General features: G+C 44.6%; 1 protein-coding gene across 9 annotated transcripts in view; it reads left to right on the top strand.

The window, feature by feature from the left end:
* Positions 1-13,081, top strand: part of ADGRL3 (adhesion G protein-coupled receptor L3) — a 524,212-nt gene that overhangs the window by 361,431 nt on the left and 149,700 nt on the right. The gene's annotated exons all lie outside the window — the stretch shown is intronic.

Here is a 13,081-nt window from a genome sequence, read left to right as displayed (position 1 = left end):
AACTCGCCGTGAAAGGGTAGACTGGCACAGAGGGCAGCGTGGCCACCTTCCTCAGTGGCGTTCCCCTCTGTCCGCTGGGGCTGTAGAAAGGAGGTGGACTTTTGGCTGAGGCTTGCTCAGGGTACAGCTGGTTTTAAAAAGGTGAGTTTATGCTGCTCTGAAGGTGTCACTGCCACGATGGGTCACAACTGCTTCCACAGCGGAAATATATTTTTTTTTTTTAATCTTGTTTTTTTGTTTTTTTTTTCTTTAAGCAGATTGTGGGGCTCCAAGAATCCCTCTGCAGCAAGTGGTCTTGTTTGTAATACAGGTTGCTGAAAGCAAAATACGATCTTCTATCAGATTTGTGTGTACATGCAATTCCTGCTGTAGTGGTCACTGAGCCATTCAACAAATGTTGCTTCAATTGAAACTATCATGTCAATCAGAGCTGGAATGGCTGATATTAGTGAGACTGTGTATTCAATCCCAAGGAGCCAACCCTGCCAGCCCTCCCTTTGAGTGGCACCAAAGCCACTAAATGCTATTAGATATAACCCTAAACAAGAAGGATTAAACAGAGTTGCTCTATCCTTTCCCTGATTCAGGGAAGAGAAGCATTTATCCATTCTGGGCTCCTCAGCAATGAGATAGTCATTGTCATTGTTCAATGTGAAGCTAATTTTTTAAAAGTTGTGAATCCCACATTGTTCAGATACGTAGTCAGAAGTAATGTTGTTTCGTCTTCCTTGCTTGGGTCGCGAGAGTGTGAAGGAAGAGCTTCATATCACTGACAGCTGCCAGGTTGGCCAGAGAATTGAAGCTTGAGTTTGTCAGTTCTTTGATCAAAAGGTCATTTAAGGAACCCCAATGCAAGGTTACGGGTTAGCGTGTTAGAGGAAGTTTAACTTTGAATGGCGGTCAGGGCTAGCATATGTGAATGTGTAAATCTGTATGTTTGTTAAAGCAACTAAGGGGCTGTAGCTCTAAAGGGAAAAATATATTTCTCTTGCATTGAGGTGTTGGTTGATTGTGTTTCAGAGAGGGTGGAATATATAACTAACGACAATTTGAATATCATCTGTTGCAAAGGAAAATATTCATAACTAAAGCTGTCTGTTGATTTTATAGCAGCATATTTCACTGCAAAGAGCGGGAGCCTGAGGCAGAAAAAGCTGAAAGAGTTTTCAACTGGACTGAAACACACCACCTTTTGGGTGTGCTTTTCAGACCCCATGGTCTCATTTTCAGTCATGCTGTATGGTTCCTGTACTCCTTTTTGGGGCCAGACAGACATATCAGAAACAAGGCAGTGTAACATGCCTCTTCCCCCTGCGTGTATGCAGCTAGATCGATGGGATCAGGAAATTTGGCGGCGCCTCGGGACCCATGCCCCAGCGCTGGCAAGGCAGAGCAGTGCCCTTGCAGACCTGTCTGCTGCCCTTGCAGAGGACAGACATCCAGTGTGACTCATGCAGTGCGAAGGAGGCTTGGGCGAGAATTAATATGTATTATTCAAGAAGTACCAATCAGGATCTTATTGTTCTAGGCAGTGTTCAGACTTAAAATCAAAACTGTCATCCAAAGGCCTACGGTAACATTGTGGCAACTAAGATAAGAATAATCCAGAGATGCACTTGAAGGGTCTTAAAGAATTTAGGTTCTAAACACAGAGTATCTGATACTAAAAAATGATATTTGACCTTGTATGAAATGTCTGGTCTGTAGAATGATGTTTGATGTATGGGCCTGTGTTCTGCACACAGTTATTTTGGAGTCAGTGGGCCTGTGCAATTTCAGACCCACTGCAAACTTCTCAGTCCCGGGCCATGTAGAAAGAAATAAGTGTAGGACGGCGGCATGAAGGGAACGGGTGGTGAAACCTCCTGTGTCGCTCCTGGCTTCCTGAAGCAATGAAAAGGGACACAATGAACTTTATAGAGTCCATAGCTGACTTCACCAAAACTAAAACTGATAAGCTTCAGACTGAATCAGATCAGGCCAAATCTGATTCAGCTCTAAATCTCTTTGAATCTATAAATCAGCAATTCTGCTGCGTGGGTCTTTAAAAAGAAAAATTTTAAAAAATTGGCCACATTGAACATGAGTTACCCCAGCTGAGTTTGCAGCAGGGAGGTAAAGAGGAAAAATAAACATCACCATGTTTCGATGCTTAGCTAGAAAAATTGTGGCAAAAGACCCAACACGCAAGGCAGCGGTTGTTGTGTTGTAAAGCCAGGTTACATGCAAAGGTGAAAAGCGTGCAAAAACAACACAGCCCCAAATTGTCTTTGCAAGGCATTTTTGGGCTGCTTGGCATTGCTTCACCTTATAGGACTGGGGATTTCTGGAGTTCCTGGTTGAGGCAATAGAAAGAGATGCTGTTTTACAGACTGTGACAGGAGCACACTTAATCTTTGCTGTAAAGCGGTAAGAGTGCTCCCAGGATTTGACCATCAAAAATTGTATTCAGAATCATCACTGATGTGGAAAGGTTACAGATATATTCACAGCTAGGGACAAGGTTTAAAAATGCTTAGATTTCATTTTCTTTGGGCTGAGGAGGGGGGAGGCGATTCCTAATGATTATTGAAAAAAATCCCAGTAAGTCTTTCTTTAGATGGCTGATCCAGCAACTTGCCTGTTATTGGCATTGAGATAAACTCAGGCCTAAAAGCTCTGCTTCCAATGCTGTTACTGTCTGCACCCAAAACATATTGACTCTGCCCTCACCGGCAGTCGGAAAGTCCACGTGCAGTTGCTATATGTGAGTTAGGGAAACTGTTGCATTCAGATCCTCTATCCGTGTGCAATGAGAATAGGTGGGAGACTTTTGAGACCTTCCTTTTCCTCTCACGGATTTCTCCATCCAGCCAGGTTAATGATGAATAGTGTAGGAAAAGTAGGTGGTCTCCCCTCTTCTCCCTCTTCTCTGAGACTGAACTGAAAACACCAATTCTTTAGGAGGCTTTTGATTGAGAGGGAAAACATGACAACAGAGAGGAGGTCTGTCAGAGTTGGATCAATTTGCCCAAACAGCTCAGTTTTTTCGGCTGACAGCATTTTAGCACTCAGAGGGGAGTTGTCAAAATCTCTCTACAGGCAACCATGTCCTTCATGCTGAGACATACCTTATATTATCTCAAAAAGAATGAAAGAAGTAAAGAAAAATAAGAAAGAAGATGAGGTGACTTAGATTACTGTTCTTTTAGGTCATGGAGAAAATACCCACCCTTGTTTCATTTCTTCATCAAATAACGTAGTGTTAATCTCGTTTACTGCTTGATCACTCACTTTGGGATGGAGTCTGTCCCCTCTTGCAGGGACTCTGCACAGTAGCTGAAGCTTGCCAGCAAGCTGGAAGCAGCGCCAGGCAGGCTGTACTGCCTGTCTCAAGGCTCCCATTGCAGATCAAAAGAAGTGATTAATGAAGTTAGGGTGCACTGACCCGCTCAGAAAACAAATTATTCATGTCTTTGTACTTCCTTAATGAGAGCAGTTGATAAAAATACCTGTAATGAAGAAGACTGCTTTAGGAATAGTCACAGAAACCCATGGAAGACAGGAGTTAAGGTTTGCATGGTATGTGGTTGTGTGGCCGTGGGAGATGTAGTTCATTAATCTGGATGAGAGGATGCTCATCGGGAGCCAGAGAAGCAGGCCCACGAACTGAAATTGTTTCTTGGAGACTTGCAATGATGAGCTTCTGGAGAGAAACTTGTCTGACGTAGAAGGTGAATGGAGGCGAGGTCTCTCCTGCTCGGGAGGTGGCAGAGGAGAAAGAGAGAGGATTACAGCAGAGGTATAGGCTGTACCAGGGAGGTACGATGCGGGGATGGAGACCATGCTACTCATGCAGAGACAAACAGGCTGGAAAATAAAGGCAGAATTGGAGGGGACATCTTCTATAGGCTGTCACAAATGGAAGAAAGTAAGAGTGACAAATTCTTGGGCCACGTCTCACAATATTTGAAACCACAAGACACTTCAATTACCATCTCCGGGCTGGTGACTCACAGATCTACCTGTCTACTTTGTACGTGTCTCCTACCATGCAATCCAGCATCTCAGCTGATTTCTCTGACAACCCCCCTGGATGTTTTGCCACTGAAATTTAAGCTCAACTTGGCAAGAGTTACTGCTTGATTTCTTCTGTTCCCGCACTGCTCCCCTTTCTGCATGAACAAGAGCGGCACAAGTAACAGAAAGACAGGGCTGTGTCCTAAGCTCTGCCTGTGAGAAGTGAGCGTGCTGTAATGCATTTGGCTTTCATTAAAACCCTTGACCTGGAGTTGTGAGACATAGCTCCGTAAATTATGCTGGCAGGTGGATTAAAAGCTGTCTGAAAGGTGGTGAAGAAAGGATGCAATTGGTGGGAGTCTCCCTGGGGCAAGGAGAGAGTCTGGTGTGGGGATGGAGGGGACGTCCACATACAATGCTGCTACTGTTCCCAGGTGCGGTTTTTCGTTACGGTTAAACTGATAGCTGTCCCCATCCCACCCCTGGCTCTTTCATTCTTGCCCTTTACTTTGCATCAGATCTGTCACTGCCGCCACGGCAGCCTAAATTGGCTCTGCTCATTGAGCCAATGGAAAACTAGTAATTATTGTTTTCAGTGGGTCGTTTTCCATCAGATCAGCTCTTGCTCGCTCTGTGCTTGCGTTAATTGCCAGATCTGCTGCAAGGGAGGGGATGGAAATGCCTGGCCGTGTCCCAGGGGAGGGAAGACCGCTGTGAAGTGGGTTAGCTATAACACGAACTGCACCCTTGCTTAAGAGTGCCCAGCTAAGAGAGATGGAGGAGAAAAGAAATGTGGGCAATAGTGAGAGCACAGCAGCAAAGGGCAGGCCCTAAAGGAGCACAGGCAGGGGGAAAAGAGCAAGCAACAGGGGAAAAATAAGGCAGAAACATCTCGGGCAGGGAGGCAGCAGGATTCCTCCCCCCGCCAGGAAAGGGAAAACAAAGATGAAATCTTTTGTCAGCAAGATCTGCTCAGCATCTGGGAGGGAGCGGTGGGCAGCCCCGAGAAGATATGTTTCAAAACAACGTAAGGAACAATTTTGCCTCTGTGGGAGATGGTCTGGGTGGCTTTGGCTAAGTTTCCCCCTGAAAGGTCTTCCTAACTTCTCCATCCGAAGTCTTTTCAGCCTGATCTGAGGCAGAACAGGCTGGGCTTGACCCACTAAGGCAGTTGGAAGCGTCCTGTTTGACTTTTGGGACAAAGAGCAGAGTGAGGACAGGAGGAACTGGCACCGCACTCTTCATATGAGATTAAATCTTTGAAAGTTGGCCAAGAAAACCTCCCTGGGCTTTGCTGCTAAACCCACTCTGGGTGGTTTGTGGTTACCAATATTTGTCGTCTGCCCCAGGGCTCTGAGGACTGTGGTGCTGCAAATCCGTCGATCTCCTCTGCACCAAAATCCCTCTCTTCCTCCCCTCTTTTTTCCAGTGCAGGTGACCGGTAAATTGTATTTCATAGCACAGTGAGTATATCTGGGAGGGGAATAATACGATGTGTCGTGTTTCTTTCACCTGCCAGACAAGCTTTCGGGGAGCAAACCTCAAAAAACGTGCAGCCGTGCAGGTCAGCTCCCTGCCCTGGGAAAGCCAGACCTGGACATGGCCTTTCTCCATGTGCTGCCATATGGGGGGAAGGCAGGAGGTCTTTAACATTTTTTAATTGTAATGACATGTATGAAATATTTCCTGGGTTGTTTTCTTCTTCTTCCTTGCTGGCCCTTATACCAGGCTCTAGTATTGCAGGGTAAATTCTGGGATGTGTGCTGGAGGATGCAGAGCATCATTGGAGCCAACATGCTGCTAAATCAAATGTTTTAAGTCCTTAATAGAGGGGCGAGGTTCATCTAAACACAAAAACACAAATTACAATGTTTGCACAGCAAGGCAACGAATCTCAGCGTGACTCGAAGAAGCTGCTTCACCTCTGACTTAGCTGGGGCACGAGTTTCTGAGTCCTAAATGCTCCTTTGAAAATATGCAGCTGCCACTAGTGAAAAGCCTCCAATTCCTTCAGCTGCTATAATACTCAGGCATTTTTAACCCATTCCTTTGGCATTATCTTTGCCTGTAGTTCAAACCTCTCCCAGGCCCTCCTGGGTAACGGCTGTCATGTGAGGGACAGTTTCATCATCGAAGGCGGCCATTTTGGTTTCCTTCCTCTCATGGTTAAGGCTGTTGTTTGTTGTGACAGAATCAAAGCAGGAATAGTATATCGGCAGGAAGGACTAGTCCATTTTATCACGCTTTCTGCTCACACAAGCACTGCTTTTGGATTTTCACTTACTCTAAAATACGAGATGCGTGTGTGACAAGGACTTAGCCAAACGCCTCCCCGGCTCAGTCCTCTCCCTGCATCCTTTATCGAGCTTTCTTCCCCAACTCCAAGGCTTTCATTGCGTTTGGCAAGCCCCCGTGGCGGAGCCCGCAGGTTGCTTTGGTCAGTGCTGGGGAACTCGGCTGCAGCTTGAGACAGGGAGGCGAGAACCCACCTCTGGCATCTCATCTGCAAATAGGTGAGTTTTCGTGTTGACCTCTCCCTTTGGAAGACAGAGAAGCAAAGTGCACATATCAAAGCAGGTTTTTAGTTTTAAAAAAAAAAAGCACAATCCTGCATCTCCTACACTCAGATATTAAATTACCTGTAAGATAAGACGCATGAGCACACAATATTGGCATTTGAAAGGACTGCTGTTTTATACATTTTATGACAGCTTCAAAAGCAATATGTAGCTAAACAACTATAGTATAGAGTTGCAATAGTATAACTTTCCTCCTGTCAAGAACAGTATGGGAGAAGAAACATTTCACAGAATCACAGAATGGTTTGGGTTGGAAGGAACCTTAAAGACCATCTAGTTCCAACCCCCCTGCCATGGGCAGGGACACCTCCCACTAGACCAGGTTGCTCAAAGCCCCATCCAGCCTGGTCTTGAACACTTCCAGGGATGGGGCATCCACAGCTTCTCTGGGCAACCTGTTCCAGTGCCTCACCACTCTCACAGTAAAGTATTTCTTCCTGATACCCAACCTAAATCTACCCTCTTTCAGTTTGAGGCCGTTACCCCGTGTCCTATCATAACGCTCCCACGTTATGCTGCCTTTGCACAGGAGCCCTCTCCTCAGCATGGATTGTAGGCTCTCTGTCAATGCCCATCGAGGCTACTGGATTCAATAACCTCCATTTTCAGAAGGCAGCCGGGACCAGGAGCCAGCAGTCCCTCCACGCTTAGCCACACTCGCAGGTACCCTACTTTTTCTGCTGCATTTGCTTTCAGCTTGCGGTGGTTCCGGTATGAAATACAAGAGGCAAAATGGCAAAAGAGCAGAGATAATGCAGTCAGAGAGGGCCTTTTGGAAAAGAGGGTTTTCTTGTGTTCAGAGGCATGCGCAGCTTCGAAGGAGGGACAGGGAAATAACCCTGGGAGGGAGAGAAGAAGAGAGAGCGGATGAGTTACGGCTACACTAAGGAGTTAAAAGGGCAATGAAAGATGAAAGAGAGATGTACAGATGAAAGAGAGATACTCCATAAAAGTCCATGAATAAATGACGCAGTGGACAGAATCAGTGCTAACTCTGACATGTCTGAGGTAGAGAATGGCTTTATAAAAGCTTTATTTAAAAAGAAAGCTTTTAATGCAAAATGAAAAAGGGTGGGGAGTGAGGAAATAATGTTTTGTAAAGATAGTCATTGATGAAAAGCAGAAAAAAAGGCTGCCAGGAGAAGTCTGAATATATGCCGACTAATAGGTCTGAATGAAATGTGTTTAATGGCATGTCAGAAGAGTTTGTTAGCAAACCTACCAGCTTTTTAATTTCTCTCTCCATATGTTTTTATATTTGCCTACACATTATGGAGTTCAAAAAGACTCATGAGTGGAGAAAAAAGGACAACAAAAATATACTGATTTTGGAAATTAAAGAGCATGAGAGTGATGATCCTGGAAATTGCAATCCAACAAAGTGGAATGCAGTCTTCAGTTAGATAATAAATATCATTAGCAGTTAGAGGATTACAGAAATGTGGCCAAAAACTGATGTTGTTTTCTACAGATCAGATCATCACAGACAAACTGGACTGCTTTTAAAAATGGAATTTTTCAGTTGTATGGGAAAAAAGGCCACAGCATGCAAAATATACTTTATCTGTAAAGATACTAGTAAAATTGTTGGTATGTTTTCCAGGACTTTTCCGTAGAATATATATTCAGCATACCTAGTGTGTGCTCATCCCATTGTTATTAAAAAAAAAAAACAATACGCGAAGCACTGAAATCAAAGTCTCAGGAATCAATGTGCAGTTTCACGGTTATTAACTTAACTCATTAATGATCCAAGCGAGTGGGTAAGCAGAATGAGGGATTAAGTCATGGAGGTGGCTACGTTTGGAGGTGCTGACAACAAGGGGCGCAGGAGAGGCAGTGCATGGGAGCACCAGGTCATCAGAGGTACTAGCACACAATTAAATTAAATCCTCTGCATGCAACGCTAGCTGGGCTGTCTAAGAAGGATCTTAAGAACTGGTGAGCCCATGGAAGACAAAAACATGCCAAAAGAGGCCGGAAAATGGGTGGTAAAATGAGCAAGAGGTGCAGTCTGAAAAAAATGTGTTGCAGTGATCGCCTCTGGATGAGGACAGCAAAGAAAGGGGACTTTTGCCCCTTGAGACAAATAGTTTGAAGCATGTTTGTTTGACAAATATATGTTCTGGTGGTTTCCCATTGCTGTTGTCGGAGCTGGGACAGGCACAGGGGAGAACTGCAATTCAGGTGCACGGCTGTCCATGCCCACCATGGTACCATGGGCACTGAGCAAAGGAGCAGTAGGGAAAAGTGTGGATCAGCCATTCTGGTGATTTTAGTTATCTTCACGGCATTGACGATACCATTGAAGATCACCGGAGCTTTAGGAGGCAAGTCATCAGATGTTTAGGAGGTCTGTCATCACATGTTTTAAAAAGGCTTATTTTTACTCTAGTACTTGTTGGTGTTCTTTCTCTTTGCTTTTGGGGGTTTGAATCTTCCATTGTTGTGTTTTCTCTTCAGGTTTATTCTATAACAGTATACAATAAAATCTCAGAGAAAATGAGCGAGGGCTGCGCAGAAGGGTTTCCTGCGTGCATACATGATGATAGGAGTTGTGCTCTAGAAAAATCAAACGTCACGGGAAACTTGGCATAGGGTCAGGAGGAGGTCTGCCCTGTTAGATGCTACAAGAAAGGATCGGGGGGGTGTATGTTTTTACGAGACACAGACGAGACTGCTTTGTTGCTACTTTCGTTGGTTATTCCATGCATTAGTAGGTTTTTTTTCTGTAGTTTTAGATTGTGGCATCTGTAGATGACTAAATCACTTAGGGGCAGATTTTTGAAGATGTGTGGATGTTTATTTTCTGTCTGGGAGCATCCAGATCCCTTAAAAAAAAAGTCCCTTAGGCCAAGCTATTATGTTTCCTTCAGTCTTCAAAAAGAATTATTTTTGTTCTTCTAAGTTATTGGCTTTCTAAAATGTGTTGCATCTCTCATGTGTCAGTCCTGAAAGTAATGGCCAGCCAGGCACTTTTTCTAATCTACAAACATCTCTCGTTTCCTCTACCTGAGGAAGGCTGTGTCACCAGGCAGACTTTCAAGGTCATATCTGTATTTTGCTCCCAGAATTGCTGCCACTAAACATGCTTCTCCAGAGCACGCGCGTATGGCCTGGCTACTATGGATGCTGTGTGCCTGTCCTCATTGAGAAAGGTGGTGTGAGCAGAAGACAGGGAGTTTGTGGCTATTCGTGCCACATTTGCTGCTTGCCCCATCTCACCTGAGATGGTTTTTGATGCTTATGCAGTGTTGGCCAGACCTAAATCCTTGTGGTATGATACAAAAAAAAGCAGACAAGAACTAACCTGCGGTTGTCTTCCAGCATCAGCCCTTGTTGCCCATTACTCCCCCTGCCCTGCTGCTGCCACTCATGGGGAGCCACGGCCATCAGCCATGTCGGTGGCCGGACCTCGCCAGCAAGAAGAATAAGGGAAACGGAGCCCAGCCTTAGCGATTAGATATGAAATTGGCAACTTCATCACACGTTGCTTTGATGATTATGTTTCATTGCTGTTTACTTTTTTACCTGGGAGACAGCTGCAGGAACACCAGATGGTTATAGTCAGGGTGGGATTCGGAGAAGGCTGTGCAAGCTGTTACAATATGAGACATGCCCAACTTCCCATCAACAACAGAGACATCTTGACCTTTGGTATTTTGTCAGAAGAAATTTTTTTTTAACAACTGAAAACTGAGCGACTTATTTAAAGAGGTGCAGTTATTTTTGGAGTACCCTGCAAAATTCCTGAAGGACCTGACACCAGCCATTTCCTCTCCTATGGGCACGGGTACCAGGCCAATACTGGTTAATGTGTGAGCAGCTTTTCAGGCCGAAGAGCAGTCAATCAAATAGGCTTGTGGGTTAATAGATGTGCAGTTAGAAAGGGCAGCTTGACAGCTGGAAAGATGGTCACGCAGGCAAGGGAGGCCATGTCCTGCCTCCCAGTGCTGCACTGGTGTCAGCTCAGACCCAACATGCTGGAAAAAAAAGCTGAAGGACCGGGCGGTTCGGAGAGGGAGGTGTTGAGTGTTTCTGCCATCTCTTTTTTTCATTAAGGCTTTCATGTTCCCCTTTTCAAGTGTTTTTCCGCAGTAGCTGGAAGTGGAGAGGGGGGGATTGGAGTCACTCATTCCTAGAGCTGGAGCTTGAACTAAGCATCTGAAACTGCAAAATTAATGCAAAAGGGACTGGGAGTTGGTGTCACTGGGCAAAACCTGTCCTGTCAGTCTTTGAGACTGACTTGAGCTGCAGCAGAGATATCAGCCTCAAAATCTTGTATAGGTCCATTGGATTAAATTGTGGTTCTAAATGGAGTCAGTGGCAAAACTTTTAATACCGTTAAAGCCAGAAAGACCATTGCTCTGATTCTCTAAACTGGACTCCTGACTCAGAGTTTTATCCGCGTGCTTGTGCACCAGTCCCATTGTTGGGGCTTGCTTCAGGCACCCCCCCTTGCCTCCCTTCCCTCAACCCTCTCAGATGTCACCATTGCCAATAATAGTAAAATCAGAGAAAAAACATGATTCTGTTGATTAACAAGAAGGTTTACAAGGTACCTTGATCCCAAATGTATAATTGGGGCCACAGATAGCAGTGGAGAGACTTTGTTCCTTGTATGGGAAGACTGTGATGAGTCTGAAGAGCGACTAAGATGCCCATGAAAATGCCCATAAAATCGAGCATAGCAGTTGTTTGCTTTGCTTTTTCACAGGGAGAATATTAAAACCCAAAATTTGATTCCTTAGCATTGTGAGACGTGTACAGTCTAACAGAAGTCAAGTTTGATATTTTTTTTGGAAATACCGTGTTTTGCATCAGCAGCAAGCAGATAAAAGCTCTCTGCAACTTGTTTCATTTATCACAAGAGAGCATTTGATGCTGCTGCTTCCTCCATATTAGGTAAAAGCATTTATAAAACATTCATAAACTTCCATAGATATTACTGAATTGTAATGAATGTCTAAACAAACTCACAGATGTTTTGTAGTCTTTTATGTACAGTGCGTGCATCTTCTTTACTCCAGCCTAGACCTTTAAGCCTGCAGAATCATTCTTTTTTTGTATTTGGGATTGCTTGATCCCAAGAAGACCAGGTGATAAAAAAACTTAAAAAAAAAAAAAAAGCCAAAACCATGTGCTAGCAACGTGCCCATAGGGCAAAAAAGGCCACCAGCCTCCTGGGCTGCATTAAGCAGAGCATAGGCTGCAGGTCAGGGGAGGTGATCCTGCCCCTCTGCTGGGGGCGGTGAGGTGTTCCTGGGTATTGGGTCCAGAGATTGGGACTTACTGGAGCCAGTCCAGCAAAGGGCCACAATGATGATTAAGAGATGGAAGCATCTCTGTGTGGGGAGAGGCTGAGAGAGCTGGGACTGTCCAACGTGGACCAGGGGATCTTACTGATGCGTATAAATACTTGATGGGGGGAAATAAAGAAGATGGAGCCAGGCTCTTCTGAGAGGCATAAAGTGACAGGACAAGAGGCACAAATTGAAATACAGGAAATTACACTTAAACGTAAGAAAAAGCTTTTTCTTTTTATGCTGTGAGGGTGTCCAAGCGCTGGTACAGGGGACACTTGCCATGGGCTCTTGTTGCTCTTGGGCTGGACTAGGTGATTTCCAGAGCTCAGTGCCAACCTCAGCTATTTTGCATTTCAGTGGTATCTTTGATGGAGCCAACGGGGAGCCTGTTGTATGGCTATAAGGGCACCGATCCTGCACGTTGAGCAGCTTAGAGTGAGAGCAGACTGTCCGCCTGTTCCTGCTGCAGAACGAAGCAGCTATTAAATGATGGCTTATGCTCACTAATGACATCAAATGGATTTTTAACATGTAAACGAGAAGGGGAAAGTGGGGTAACTTGTTATTAGCTATGGGTTTGCCTGAAGCAGATTTCCCATGTTAAAGCACTTAAAGCAAATATAGAATTTATGATGTGTCGGTAGATTTTAAACCTGAATAACGTCCAGTTGTTGTAATGGCTAATAATGCAAATTATCTGAGTCAGCCTCGGCGTAAAGCGGTAAATATATCCTGCCCATTCAGACAGACTTCCTCCCCACCCCCCCTTTTCCATTAATATTTTATCCCCCTGAAGAGATGTTTTCAACATATTATGCGCACCAGCATACTGCGCTTGTGGTATTCCTGGATGTCATTACAAAGAAGCCCGAAGACTGTACCGCTGCTCTGCTGCCTGTGACGCTAGCTTGGAAATTGCTTGGAGCAACAACAGCAAGTGTCAACAGGGAGCCGTATTAATTATTTGGAATGTGTCTCATAAGAGGAATCAACTGTTTTTATTGCAGCACGAATATTACTTGAAACGGGAAGGTTACTCCAACTGTTATCGTAATCTATGTATCATTAACTTTCCATGTTTAGAAAAAGAGATTAACAACCCTGTAAATTGTTACAGTAAATAGGTGAATTATAACAACATGTTTTTATTATAAATAGAAGTTTCTTGATATAGTTACCTCCAAATTACTGGAGAAG

This window comes from Rissa tridactyla, chromosome 5, assembly GCF_028500815.1.
Source record: "Rissa tridactyla isolate bRisTri1 chromosome 5, bRisTri1.patW.cur.20221130, whole genome shotgun sequence".
NCBI lineage: Eukaryota > Metazoa > Chordata > Aves > Charadriiformes > Laridae > Rissa > Rissa tridactyla.
The sequence above is the reverse complement of the archived record's forward strand: the minus strand, read 5'-3'. Positions and strand labels throughout refer to the sequence as shown.